At 40.7% G+C, this 15,776-nt stretch overlaps 1 protein-coding gene across 1 annotated transcript in view; it reads right to left on the reverse strand.

Moving 5' to 3' along the window:
- CERS6 (ceramide synthase 6) overlaps positions 1–15,776 on the reverse strand; it is a 122,727-nt gene that overhangs the window by 8,923 nt on the left and 98,028 nt on the right. The window lies entirely within an intron of this gene.

A 15,776-nucleotide genomic window follows, 5' to 3' on the forward strand; every position in this document is an offset into this window, starting at 1 on the left:
GTCAAAATAATCAACTGGTAGAGTTAGTGAACCCTGGTTACATGGAGTAACCACTGAAGTATTGGATAGCTCTGGTGACCATTTGTTCTGGGTTCAGCAGCAGCAGTCATTTTTCTCCTTCTTAGTAGCTGGTGCAGTGCTGTGCTTTTCACTTTCAGCATGGGAACAGCACTGATAACACTGATGTTTTCAGCTGGTGCTCAGTAATGTTTACTGTGACCAAGGACTTTCTGAGTCTCATGCTCTACCAGGAAGGAGGGGAAGCCAGGAGGAAGCAGAGACAGGACACCTGACCCAAACTAGCCAAAGGGTTATTCCATACCACAGCATGTCATGCCCAGTATATAAACTGGGGGCAGTTACCCAGAAGGGCCAGATCACTACTCGGTTTGGGCTGGGTATCAGTTGGAGGGTGGTGAGTGGTTGTATTCTCTTCCCTTGTATTTCCCTTATCATTATTATTACTATTATTATTATTATATTACCTTAGTTACTGGATTGTTCTTATCTCAACCTGCAGGAGTTACATTCTTTTGATTCTCCTCCCCATCCCTCCGGGAGCAGGGGAGAAGGGGGGGATTGAGTGAGCAGCTGTGTGGTTCTGGGTTGCTTAAACCATGACGCCATTTTTTGCACTAAATCCAATTTTCACACCATTTAGGTACAAGCAAGAGCAAGGTTTAACAGTAATATAAAGAACAGGTAGACAACAGAGATACATGGCGGTAGCAAGGTGTGAGAGACCTTATTGTGGCCTTTCAATACTTAAAGGATGCTTATAAGAAAGATGAGAAAAATCTTTTTAATAGGGCCTGTTGCAACAGAACAGTGGGTAATAGCTTTAGGATAAGATGAGGGATCTAGTGGTGTAACACTGGAACAGGTTGCCCAGAGAGATGATAGATGCCTCATCCCTGGAAACATTCAAGGTCAGGTTGGACAGAGCTCTGAGGAACCTGATCTGGTGGAAGGTATCTCCACCTGTGGTGAGGGGAATGGAACAGGATGATCTTAAGACGTCCTTTCTGACCCAAACTATTCTGTGATTCTATGAAATTCTGGCAGTTCCAGACATTTGAACCAAGTTTTTGAGAAACAACATTTCAGATGCAGGCAGTAACAGTGATGTTGCAATATGACTTCTGAAGCTTGTGAATACAACATTTATTAACTATTCCAATTCTAATTAGCCCAAAGACTTTGCCATATTGGATGATTTCAATCTGAACCTCAGCAAACAGCCATTTTGTGGACAACAGTTGAAACAATGTTATTTTTGGAAACAAATAATGATCTATGAGTGCCTATTATTTGGGAAGAGAGAAAGAAGGCACTATAAGGATTTATCAACCTCCAACCATTTTCCCTGCTGGTGTAAATATGCATTATAAAGTCCATTGGCTTTATGTTTTCTTTTTTAAATTAACTATCAACCGCTAGCCACTAGATGGCACGTTTAATCAAGCAAACGACTGTACAGCTCTTGGGCTGCACCAGCTTTGTCTGAAGGCAGGAGATGTAACTGAGGTCCTTCAAGGGCTTCAGAAAGCACAGCCCTCATTTGAAAAGTTAAGAGATATTTGGCTCAGCTTCTCGATGAGCAAACACATTCCCCACAATCCTTTCCAAGAACATAAAAATCAGCTCAAGTAGTATTAATAAGAAGTATTTGCAGACAGCAAACCTAGAACACAACATTTAGTGGTAATGATTTATATGTATGAACAGCACTGGTAAAAAATCAGTTACTGCTCATGCACCAGCCTTAATACTTGTAGGACATTTCATAATAAATTTTCTACATTTTATTTTTGCCTTCCTACACTAAACTGCATGTTTGCTCTGTAATTTACTGCAAAGTAGATGTTTTATAACCTTACTACATGGCAGTGTTTTTACACTGTCTTCTGCTTAATGGAGTGAACATTAGAAAAACAAACTGTTTTCCAGTTTGCAAAAACTCCATCCCAGCTATAACTCTTCAGTCTCAGCTTTGTGTAATTTGTTCTGCCAATGGTAACTCTACATGGCACAGCAATATCCCAGCTTATAATTCAAGGAGATGCTCTCATGCATATCAAAACACAGCTGCCATTAGCACTGTTTTACTTCACCAGTTCCTATTTCAGTTCTAACCACTATAACAAATTCAAACTTGAAATCAACAACCCCTGTGTGTAAAGCTACCATTGTTTATATACAAAACCTGCTTTTTTTTACATGTAAAATTTTATATGCTTCAGAATTGTAAATGCAGTTTTTACAGGTTTCTATTTATATTTGTATTTTCACTCAACCAAAATGACCTCTGGGGACTTCCATAGCAGTCAAGTTAAAACAGCAGCCTTAGAGACGCAGATGGTCTGTTCCCGCAGAAGTCTAAAATATCAGGAAGACAGCAAGGCCAAAAACAGTGCTTCTGGATCCAAAAGCAGCTTCATCATGTAAATAAGTCATCTACTATGTATTAGATATGGGAAATAAGCCTTCAGTGAAAAAGCAGATCTCTTTCTAACCTGCTCATGCCTGGCAAACTAATGGCAGGACTGGAACTCTCCATTAAAGCTGCATAAAGATCCCAGTAATTGCTCAGCATTCCTAACAGGGGTCAGTGACATGATGTGCAGAGTAGGAGTGCAGATGGAGCTAAGGCTATGTCTAAGCACATAGGGCTGAGCAGAAACTGAATGAAAAATACAGAAAACTATAAAAAATGGAGGAAAGTAAATAATCTTTCTCTCTCTGAATACATCAATTGCTTCATGTCAAGTCTGAAATGGGGGGAAAAATCCTAAGGTTAGTAGGCAGAATACAGACAGAAATTCTTACAGAGATGGAGGAACGGAAGGAGGCAAGCAAGGTTAAACAACTTTTCACCAATTCCACTGCTGAAAGGATCTGACAGAAGCATTTTAACCAACTACACAAATAACAGACTGGAAAAAGCAGCATGAGAGTGGATTACATGAAAAGAAAGTGTGTATATGATGTATATGCAAACAAATCTTAGGTGCAGATACTCAAAAAGGTAATCAGGCACTTAAATCTGCAAATGTGCTTGTTGGAACTTTTCAAAGGTCTCCAGTGGTTAAATCCCAGCTTTTCATAATGAATGGTGGAAACTGACTCTTGGCTATCTGAGTTGAAACAGCTGGACTTGATCTCACAGGTAGAAATTACTGCAAGCCTCAAGTGCTCTACCTCTCTGAGCACTGGTCAGCATTTCTTAGGTCTCTACTATTTGAAACAAAATGTTAGCTTCTGGTTTTGAAAATAGGTTCTGGACTGTAGCAATTATTCTGAGGTCCTGAGAAATTTTGGTATCTGGACAAAACTATATAATCTCATGGAAAGTATTCTTCCCTTGTTAAATGCATCCCAAGAAGGGTCATGTATCTGGCCACACAAAGATCTGTTTAGTATCCTGAATTAAGTAGTGTGGTTGATGAAGGCAAATAAAAAGAAATTCACCACTTAAGATCCAATCTACTCTTAGAGGACTGTGGGGTAGACTTTCAGGAATGCTGCCACGATGTCTGAGCCACTGGGAGAGGTAATTGTGTACTTACTTTACTGCAGCTGTAATTGAACACTCAGAATAAAATTAGCACATTTTCAGCAACTACTAGACAATCAGCTGCATCACACCAACAATAAAGAGGGTTTTTTTTTTCTCTACTGTCTAAATATCTAGCGAGAAAAGCAGTACTTGGAAGGCTATCAGCAACAGGCCCATACAGTGACTCAGGTAAGATTACATTCCTTTCTCTCAATTTAGCTGGCACAACTCCAGGCTCTTGGATAACAGTTACTAATTCTGGGCAAGTTGATCACTTGTCTTCCACCAGGGATGGAGGGAGAAAAGACAGATGAAGAGAGATAAGAGAGAGGGATGGTGGAAGAATAAAATGCTTATTTACATTTGTTTGAGCATTGCCAAAAATGTGTTGTGTTTGCTTCAGAAAGGACCCCGAGAAGAGTGAAAGGAGGTGAGAAAGAAGGCCATGTGGAAAGAGTAGGCAATCTTCCAGATAGGAAGGAAATTCATTATAAACTCTGCAGAATGAAGCATAGCAGGGTGATGGCACTATCATCACATTCAATGAGAGCAGAAATTGCGCAGCTGAAATGAACTACTGCAAGTTGCCTTAACTTCTGCAGCACTGTGCAGTGACCAACATACTATGCATGCAACATGCTGAATGAAAGGCATGTTGTTACCACAGTGCAATAGTCGGAAGTCTCAAAGTATAACCAAGGACAACAAAACATGATACTAGTATGCCTAACTAATTCAGAATAAATGTCTTTATCTCTTTTACCAAGTGTATATTAGACAACAATATTCTATACTGCACCCTAACCAGCTACACTGGAACATCCTTCCATACTGCAAAGAGATAATTACATCTAGGTGGGAATTAATAAAATTCAGATCCTGTTTTGTGCAAGCAATCTGACAATACTACTGACAGCAGTGCTTTAAAGTTTCTGTTTCCTTGAAATTTTGCTTTAAAAAATAAACAATTGCACTTCCTTCTGCCCCAAAACATAGTAGTTTGTTTTCTGTTATACGTGGTAGAAAATGACCAAAATCAGGGAATGGATAGTTAGGAGTTCTGAATTCTGGATTTAGTTGTTTCATTAACTTACTATGTGATCCAAAAAAAATCCAAATTTCTCTCCATAGTTCAGTTTTTGTTAAAGATGGGAATAAGGCATTGGTATATCTCATCTGTCACACAGAGATGCTGGGAGAATTAATTCATTACCTTGTTTATAAAACACCTTGAGCTACTTGCTTAAAAGATGCCATAAAACTGACAGGTAGAAAAAAATACCACTGAGATTCACAGATAAATGAAGAGGCAGTGAAGTGTGAAAGCACACATATGTGCACATGTTGATCGCCCGTAGGATGATAAATCAGCTACATTTCATCGCTAGTCAAGATTTATCCCTGGGATTTAGACTTGACTGGAATCTAAGAAGACTCCATATCCCAGGCTGTCCTAGTTACTTACAGTGACAATGCTGAGCTAACTTTACACAACAGGTGACCTGCTACACAAATGTTTCTGCATAAGAGACTTCAGATGAGTTACCCAACTTTTACCTGAGAGGAGTACAAGATGATATCCAAGAGTCATTAAATCAATGAAACCTTGGTTTACTTCAGTTGCATGTCCTGGAGCCCTCAAGCTGCAGCACAGCTAAATATTTAATTATAGCAAATCCAGTACCCAAAGGGCTGTACTACCAACTTTGCTCCTCTTCTGAGTTTCAGTCCAGCCAGCTGCTGTGTCTATATCACTATTCCGCTCTGAACAGATGCTTTGTTCTTGCTGAGTGGAATAACAAGCTGGTTACCCTTTTCAGATCCTGCTGTCTCTTAGGTTTTCAGTATCCCAGAGCAGGATGCTTGCTACTAATCAGTGCACGGCAAATACAATGGCAGCAGCAGAGACCCAGTGTGAACTGAGAAGAATCAGATGAACTGCATCAATGAAAAGGGAAAGAAGGATAGGGAGGCAAGAGAGATGAACTTTTAAAGCTGATTCCTCTAATTTTTTGATTGGTGATACTCATTTCCCTCTTCTTTTAGACAGCTGAGGAATGACTGCCACAAAATGCAGCAACAGGAAAGATAAACTCTCACGTCAGCATTCAGAACAACATTAAACCTACGCACTTCAATTTTGTCAGTGAGCTCAGCCATCATGTGGAGTTCTCACTCATACCAGCCCCACATCAGAGGGTTTCCTGACATGATGCTAACACAAGCTCAGCTGTTGGAAAGATGGGTGGCTCCTGTCCTAATACTAATCAGGAACAATACCTCTTTACAGAAATCATAGCCCTGCCACTGAGATTGTGTTATTTTAAGCCCTGTGTAGATCAATAGGCTTTCCAATTACTTAACTAAAATGATGGAACAGGCAGGAAATTATTCATAGAATCATAGTATAGTTAGGATTGGAAAGGACCTCAAGATCATCTAGTTCCAACCCCCCTGCCATGGGCAGGGACACCTCACACTAAACCATATCACCCAAGGCTTCATCCAACCTGGTCTTGAACACTGCCAGGGATGGAGCATTCACAATCTCCCTGGGCAACCCATTCCAGTACCTCACCACCCTAACAGTAAAGAATTTCTTCCTTATATCAAGTCTAAACCTTTGCTGTTTAAGTTTCAACCCATTACCCCTTGTCCTATCACTACAGTCCCTAATGAATAGTCCCTCTGCAGCATCCCTGTAGGCCCCCTTCAGATACTAGAAGGCTGCTATGAGGTCTCTATGCAGCCTTCTCTTCTCCAGGCTGAACAGCCCCAACTTCATGTTTGATGTACTGTAAAAGAAACCATTCTGATCAACCTGTCACTGTCTTGGTTTCAGCTGTGCTTTTCACTCAGTTCTTTCTCATCAATGGCTACTGCCCATTAACTGATTTTGCAGCCACTGGCACATGAATAATAGTATTTCCACTCTTGTGGATAGGAAAAAACATGAATACAAGGTCAGAGACACCTTCACAATCTAAGCTCAAATCTCAAGAGAGCCTTTCAATAGACATTAGGATGTGAATAGAATTCTAATTTCCTAGCAGAATGTAATTATACTCAGCAAAATGTTGTACCAGTAATGTGTCCTGGCAAAATGCTTGTGTAAAGGCCTGTGGTCATAACACACAGGCACAGAGATACTATGTTATGCTAAGAATGGCACTTCCAAATCAGAAAATCTCCAGGCACACATAAAACTTTAATATGAGCAACAGAGAGTATCAAGATCCATTTGCCTAGAGTTCATGTTCCAAATAGGAAAGGCATTTGTTGTAAAACTGCAGGAGGCCAGTTTCCAATCTTTGCAAAACAGGGTATCAGAGAACAAAAAATCCTCCCCCCTGCCTCTTTCTATTGACTACAAAAAAGTACTGTACCTTTGTTCAAGGAGTATTTCTTCCCTTTGCCCTTTGCTTTTGGAGCACACACTAACACACTGCCTTATGTTTAGTTATATGCCATGGCAAACATTTCAAGGGAAAAAAGATTACCCAGACTTTCTGTAAATGCAGGAACTAAACAGAACTACTTCAAAAGCCCACAAAACACACAACAGCTGCAGCCAGTTCTCTGCCAGGTACCCACTGTCTTTCAGGTGGCTTACATCCCATCAATAGCAGGTGTATCACACATTGGATTCATTGGTCTAGCCCTGAGAATTGCCCCTCTCTACAGTAATGGAATAATTTTAAACCCCACAAAAATCACATTGCTTAGGAAAATGTGGTGGGTCAGTGTCTGCCAAGGACTCACCTTTCAAACAAATGACTTAAGTATTATGGTCCAGTTGTAGAAGAAATGCCAAAAAATGTGGATGGAGAGGAAAAATACCCACCACTAAAAACCTTTGTCTCCACAAGCATCATAAAAATTTCCTTCACACCAAAGTCTGGGAAATCAGCCTTAAACAGTTTTCAGTGTAATCCAGTGTACTTAGTAATGATCTCTGTTTTCATAGCTATAATAATGATCTCTATTTTTGTAGCTACTATGGGTCAAACTCTGCCATCACACAACACGATGAAACCAATGGAATGTGCTTGCTTACATGGTTGCTGGATTTCTTCCATAGTACAATGACCTCCTCGTAGCTGAGCACTAATGAGACCATAGCTGCATCACAGCTGTTGATTATGGTGTTCAAAAGCTATTTACTATTTCAAGCTGGTAAGTTAACTATCATACTCCCATGCTTTTATACAGCTATAATTTTTATGTCCCACATACATCAGCAGCTTGCAGGGAACCAGTTCCTCTTTTGTATCAACTCTGTAGCACCAGAGAGTATGCTCCACTAGCAGCAAATGCTGGTGCTACAGATACAGCCTCTAAGAGAAAAGGGGTTGAGAAGGCGCAGCATATTTGCATTTGCTTGAATTACATCCAGCCACATAGACTCAACATTTGTACAGGTTGTCTGTGTTACTATATTACCGGCACAGCTCTTCCCTCTAAAGAGTGAGCAACACTTAAAGGTGTACTTTGGGGCAAAGTTTCCTCACATCCCTCTTTTAGAAAAAATAACAATCTCCCCCAAAATAACAGTCAAAATGCAAATTCCTATGGTCTGCCTCTTTTTTTTTTTTCCCCTCCTTCCTGCAAATGATGCAGCTTCAGAGAAGACTTGGAGAACTTCAGCTGACTACAAGGCAGCTTATATGGGAAGCTGATTACTATGGTGGAAGCAACTTTCAGTTTAGCCTCCTTGGGTCATCCATACTCTGCAGTCACCATGCCTTGCTGAGCTGATTTAAAAGTAGGTATCATGCCTAGCCACAAGAAAAACACCAATGCTGTTTCCCTTCCCCTGAGACATTTACAGTCACCAGAATAATCTGAGCAAAAGAAGTACCACAGCACAGGTTTCTGCCCTGTTTTCAATCAGATCACAGGTTTTAGAGAGGACATATTTCATAATAAAAGGAGGAAAGTGAGAACACTGGCTGGACAGCCTATACCTGACAACAGAAAGCATTATTAGAGCCACAGGGTACAGTCTGTAGAAACTAAAAATGAGGATAAAAATCAGCTTTGGAAGCCTCATGAAAACCTTTCTCATGCATTTTTTTTGTTGTGATCACAAGAAAATGTTAAAAAAGGAAACACTGAGCAAATGCCACATTTTGTTATTTACACTGCAAACCCACAGTGGTGAATAACACCTGTAACCTTTCCATTTCTTACAGCTTCCCTGTAAATAGCTGGATCAGTATTAACCTGGCACTCCAAAGACTTCAGCTTTGCTTCATATAGCACTCAGAAGCCTGAGTTCACAAGCACTGTAAACAATTTGAGGAAATAACCAGGCATTAGAAAGGAGAACATCAGATAACATTTTGACAAAAGCAGATGGGATGACAACATTGTATATGCTCTGCTCAGAGTTGTGAGTAAATTTATGGAGAGTTAGTTAATGAAACCTTCTTCTTAATCTATATATTGAAGTCTATGAGTTCTTCAAATGTACTGTACTTAGCTTGCCAAAAACTTTTTATTAAATGCTCTCGATAAACTGATAGATTATAAATTGACTGCTGAAACTACAACAAACCTGAAATACAGGCACATTAGATAATTTTTGTTAGCTCTACGGTATTCACTCAGTGACAGCATGAATAAAATCATGAATAAAATATCAAAATCATAATTTATTCCTTCAGTATCTGCTACACACAAACAACTTAGACTGTGCTCTGGTTTAGGTAATATTCTAAGCAAAATGAGCTTGAGACCATATCAGAAGAGATTTATTTTCATAATAAAAAAAGTTGTTTTTCTGTGAAATAATCACAGATGTTTGTCCAGCTCTATTCTTAAAATGTGTAAGGCTAGAAAGGTTTTTGCTGACTTCATAATCCAGTGACAGTAACTAAAACATCATAAAACATTGTGTTCATTCAGAGTCCAGACAAGTTCTGGGTAGTTAGGATTTATCTGACTACCTACATTTTTGATATGCCAATTAACTGACCATGATTCTTGCTTTAACTACTGCCTACATATTGCTTCAACATCGCAGGATGCTTTTTAAGGGTAGGTTTGAACTTCCTGTTTTACCAGTTTGTTCAGATGAATGAAACAGAGTGATTCGGCCATGGTCCACATGCTGCCTTTCACAATTCACATGCTCTAAGGGCCAAACAGGAGGAAACATGCCAGGAAAGAAAACCAGTATGAAAGATGATGACTCAACTTCCTTGGATGTTAAGAGCTGCACAAAACCAGTCAGTATGAGCTAGAAAAAGAGCAAAGCTAGTTAAAAAGAGAGGTTCAGCAAATCTCTGCAGTAGCTGCTGCCCATGGGGGCTCTGAGCTACCCTATTTGTAACTCAAGCTGCAATTTCGCTCAGAGAGAAGCTGATTCCAGAAGGGAGAGAGAACACTGTAAACTGGCAACATTTAATCACTATTTGGAGACCCAGTGTGCACATTAACAGCATGGCTATATTCCACACTACTGCTCAACCAGTGATGAAACTTGGGAAGAGCTATTCAGCCAGTCATGTAGAGATAAGAGAAAGACTGGTAATAAGTAACTAGGGTTCATTACAGCACACCATGGTGAACAGAAGTTAATTTTAACTCAGTGAGGATCATGCCATGCTTGCCTGGTTCACGCAGATACTCACTGCCATGAAAAGGCAATTAGAAATCAGCCATGAGCCAGACTGCGTGTACTCTCATGAGCTTTACAAATGAAAAAATAAGAAGGAACAACACTGCTGTTCTTAGGACTGGTAGACCCATGCTTATATAGGGCTTGTTAGCATAAAAATCCCATTTAGCAGTTGATGAGAAGACATGCAACTGAAACATCCTTGAATTCCAGCAGTGAGAATTATTTTTGCCATCTTTTTTTTTTTTTGACAGAACTTTTCCAAACAGCCTTGCAAAGAGAAGATCCAGTAAAGACATTCCTACCAACACTAAACTAGGCCATACCAACTAATCAAAGTGCCTGTCCTTACACTTTCTATTGTGGAACAGTAGTCTGGGCATTGATAATGTCTGAAGGGATCAAAGACAGAAAGGCATATAGACTACCTGGACCATACCAAAATTGCCTACATAAGAATCTGGGCAAAAGCACATGCAGAACATAACCTGTGTTATTTGTAATCAGCTTAAATCAGGCTTTCATTTACATTTGTATAGGTAAGCCACTGTTTCGCATTTTTCAGTGCATATATGTAATATCTGCATGCTGAGACCTCACAAGTCACATGAATGCAAACACCATTTCCTGGCTTTTGACAGCAGTACTTTGTCAGGAATACTGTCTTCTACCTTCACAGCATTAGGATATTTATTCAAATTGCCCTATCAAAAAAAGCATCTAGTCCAGAAGAATATGCAAACTAAGTGAGTAGTTTTGGATCTCTTGTACAGCACAGACTTGAGAAGTTTCATGGCTCTCACAACATGAACTCTGTAGTTAGCAATGACCAAAGAAAGACAGGAAAATGCAGCATATCATCTCTTAACTCACATCTCCTGTAATGGAAGATGCCTATTTGTCCTCTGCAGAGCTCAAAAAATTATTAAGAAATATTACACCCTTCCTGGATATTGAAAGAAAACCAAAACAACAGTGAAAACCAAACCATTCCTTTATGACCAGATAGAAGAGTATGACCATGTAACTGGCAAAAACAAGCCTGGGGAAGAGGAATTGCAAGGCTTAGTGAAATAAATAAAGGCCTGAAGTAACTATTTTGCCCAGACTGGTTAGACTAGACAAGGCCTCAAGTAATTTACATCAATTCTTTGGTTTGAGATTGCTTTCATTCTCCCTGCAACCCTGTATCACCTGAGAAGGCATCATGCTCCCCCTGACTCATGGAGAGTTGTTTTATGTTGTAATTTGCTAGAACAGCGATTATGCACAAGTGGGAGAATTTCACAACCAAAATGTCTTGTCAGTGAAAATAGCAGCCTTACTCCTACATTCACTTAGCAGCAGGAGGCAGAAAGTATCCTGGGGTTTTTGAATTATTGTTGAAATGAACTCCAGATGCCTGCAGAAAGACTGCTAAATACGTGCCTAATTGCCAGTTTCTTTTGTCTTAGCCACACTGCTAAACAGCCTTCAAGCAACAGCATTTGATACATTCTGAATTCTTTATTAGCACCTTTATGCAAAATTAAATGGTACTTGTGCAAAGCCAGAGCACAACAGCATGCCAGTGCTTATAAGCAATGTTTCTGGAAGCCTGTCTTGGGTATTCGTCTTCCTCTGTGTGGGAAGTTTTCTTATAAATTACAGTCTTCCTTTTACATTACATGCACACCAATTTTATGTCTCTCAGTTTTTATGCTAGAAAAATTTGCATTTTTATGTAATATTAATCAGGCACAAAATTTTCCTATTTTGAATATTCAGCAAAGGAGAGCAAAACTATGCCTCCTGGCCTGCTGCCACTCCAATGACTCATCTTTGCTGACATGCAAGCTAATAGGGGTGAAGATTTAGAATTGCTGTTTCATAGAGAAAAAGGAATTGCAGAGACAAGCTTATACCTCCCATACTTCATCCCTGCTAACCCTGACTCCCAGAGGCAATGCCCACGGTACTGAGAACTATTAAACTGCCTCTGGACTATCTGTATTTATACGTGTATGTAAAGGTAACAATTAGAAGTACATACATCAAGGCTCTGGTCTGGAAGTAAGTCTTAAAAACCAAAGATCACATACACAACCATTTACATATTCAAATAAATGTGTCCTTTTGTTGATTAAGGGAGAGGAGAGGCAGAGGGATCGCCAGTGTAACCACTCCATCTGTGACACAGGAGCACACTGCACACAGTCGGCTGCTGCATTACTGTAATACACAATCCCTTTGCCTTCACTGCCTTCAAACATCTATGCTGATCTTTTCCATCCCAGCAGCAAACCTCACGCATAGCTGTAGCCTGCTGCCCTCCTTAACCCAATATTCAGTACCAAGGAACCCAACATCAATACAGAAGATACTGTGCAGCACTCTTTCCTTCCCCTTTTCCCCAGATCTACTTGCTCGGACATGACTCAATCTAAAGTGACATGGAAGTGCTGCTATCACCTAATGTATACAGGTACATGTGGGCACATCCAGAACACTAGCACAAAGCCACAGCTGTAAAGCAGGGCTCACGGTTTGGCACTTGCTAGATAACTTATCACTGTGACGGTAATAACTTCTGGAACTTTACCAGTCAGATGGCATGAGATGTGTATTAGGGACACTTGCACAGCTCCATGATGTCTGATTCCCACTAGCTATGTCAGTCTTTAATTCATAAATTGCCTAGTCCTAGGCAAGGACTTCCTGCACAGTGTCACACTTGGCTGCAGCACTTCACAGAGACGACTCAAAACAGCATGAACCTCTAATTTCTGAGTTTCAGTTCCATTTACAAACACAGTGTTATTTTAAACACTTCAGGTGGAAAGTGTGGACTTTCCAAAACTTGAATACTGTAGTAAAGATGTAAAGGATGGGAATATCTGGACCTTGCTGATTTTTGGGTGTCTTAAGAGAAAAAGCAGATTGGGCAGCTGCTTCTAGTTAAACGTGTGAAGACTAATGATCTTCAAAATTGTGCACTCTGAGCACGATTAATCTGCTCTTTGATGACCATTCAGCAAAGCAAGCACATAGAAGTGATCTGGTCAATTTTCTGTTTGAAAACAAAAATTTAAAGTCAGCAGTTCTTCGTTGGCTATTTAAAATTATATAGAGTGAGGTTTAAGTGCTGGAGTCACAGCTAAACATATAAGGCAACTCACAGAATCACAGAATGGCTGAGGTTGGAAAGGACCTTTGGATGTCCATCCTGTCCACTCCCCCCTGCTCAACCTGGGTCATCTGTAATAGGCTGCCCAGGACCATGTCCAAGACTTTTGAGTATCCAAGGATGGAGACTGAACCTTTCTGGGCAGCCTGTGCCTATGCTCAGTCACCCACACAGTGAAAAAATGTTTCCCAATATTCACATAGAACCTCCTGTGTTTCATCCAGTTCATGCTCACTGCCACTGATTCTGGCCTTAAGCAGCACTGAAAAGAGCCTGTCTCAGCCTTCTTTGCACTCTCCCTCACAGATAATATCTATCCTAAGCTTTCTCTTCTCTCACTGAACAGTCCTACTTGTCTCAGTCTTTCCTCAAGTGAGAGGCGCTCCAGTCCCTTAATCAATGGTAGCGACCCCTTTGCTGGACTCCGTACAGTAGCTTTGTACCCCTCTGGTTCTGCGGAGCCCAGAACTGGACATGATACTCCAGGTGTGGCCTCATCAGGGCTGAGTAGAGGGAAAGGTTCACCTTCCTCAACCAGCTGGCAACACCTCTCCTATTGCAGCTCAGGATACCATTAGCTTTGTTTGGCACAAGGACACATTGGTTGCTCATGTTCAAGCTGGTGTCCACTGGTATCCCCAGTTCCTTTTGTGCAAAGCTGCCTTCCAGCTGGTCAGACCCCAGCATATACTGGTTCAGGACTTTACACTTCTCTTTACTGAACTCCATGAAGTTCCTGTCAGCCCATTTCTCCAGCCTGTTGAGGTTCCTCCTCTGGATGACAGCACAACCTTCTGGTGTATCAGCTGCTCCTCACAGGCTGTAACATGAGCAAACTTGCTGAGGGTGCACTCTGCTACATCATCTACTTCATTAATGAAGATATCGAATGGGACTGGACTCAGTACTTGACCCCTGGGGTACACTGCTAGTACACTGATCACCACCCTCTGGGTCTGGTTGCTCAGCCAATTTTCAATTCACCTCACTGCTGCTCATCTAGCCCATATGTTACCAGTTTCCCTCTCAGGATTCTCTGGAAGGCAGTGTCAAAAGCCTTACTTAAGTCAATGTAGATTATATCCACTGCTCTTTCCTCATTCACCAAGACAGTAATTTCATCATAAAAGGTTGGTCAAATATGACTTCCCCTTTGCCTATCCCTTTGTGAACCCATCCACTCATCACCTGACTGCCCTTCCCTGAAGCAGAGACATGTATTGCAGTCTCCAGTGGCAGAACTGGGCTGGTAGAATTGGGTTGTCCCTCTATTTCTCAATATAAAACAGAATGCAACAGGCAGATGAAATCCTATGACCAGGAGTGTCACCGTTTTTTCCTGAGATGATGTAAGCAGAAAAATACCTTACTTCCTTGAAAAAAATTCAGTGAATGGTGACGTTAGCTTTAAGAAAAGCCTGAGGAAAGGGATGCAAATATATTTAAAAACTAAATAATGGCTCACAGGAAAAAATAACAAGTCTTTTTAAACATGCAGTTTGTTTGTCTATCCATTTTGTCCTTTTGTCCTTCACCAGCTCACAGTGCAGAAAGGACCAGGCATTTCCACGTTATCTTTGGAGTCATTAAACGCTAAATGAGACTTCTACATTGTATTGTTAAGCAGAGCTGACGACACAGCTCCGTAAGGGCACCTTGGTCTCATCCTGTTTGCATTAACAAAACCCCAGAGATATCACTCTAGAGATTTGAAAGGAAACTGTGTAGAGAGGTTGATATTGGCATCTATAAACCCTCCACATGCTTAAATAAGGAGCTTGGTGGTAATCTCTCTAAATAAAACTCTGCAAAGGGTAGCACTGGCGTTTTTGGTGCGTCCCTAAACCATAACTGTCACTGCCTTCTGATGCTCTCATAGGGATACAGGTATTTAGGTTAACTCTGTTCATATGAAACAAAGGATGCATCCGGAACACAAAAGAGTGAGGCCAATGCCTTCTCCCAGCCCTCATATACAGGGCACAGGTTACAGAGAAACTTGAATGGGTTTCTAAGTGAAGTACACCACTGTATTTCCTAACTCGCCAACTGCCTTCTGGATGTTGAACAGCCTAGCTAAACAATCAAACATCTATGCCCTGTTTGCGTGCATGCACGTGTGTGTAGCCAGAGGAGAGAGTATGAGCACATGCAAGCAGCTGCCTTTGTCTGGTAAGAAATGAGAAGACAGTAACATCTAACTATCTTATAAATATACTACAGAGTTTCTCCAGGACCCCTAATTTAAAGGGGGCATTGAAAAGGAGTAGCTTGCACCAATATAATCTGCATGGCAGTAACATCCTCATACTGATTTCAGTGGGCCAGACTTTTTTAATCTCACTATGTTTTTCTTTAAGCTGAACCCATTTATAAAGTGCACACTGAAAGCTAATGAGAAGATCCTACCTTCAAGCTTAGCCTCT

Source organism: Melopsittacus undulatus, chromosome 8 (assembly GCF_012275295.1).
Source record: "Melopsittacus undulatus isolate bMelUnd1 chromosome 8, bMelUnd1.mat.Z, whole genome shotgun sequence".
In the NCBI taxonomy this organism is placed as follows: Eukaryota; Metazoa; Chordata; class Aves; order Psittaciformes; family Psittaculidae; genus Melopsittacus; species Melopsittacus undulatus.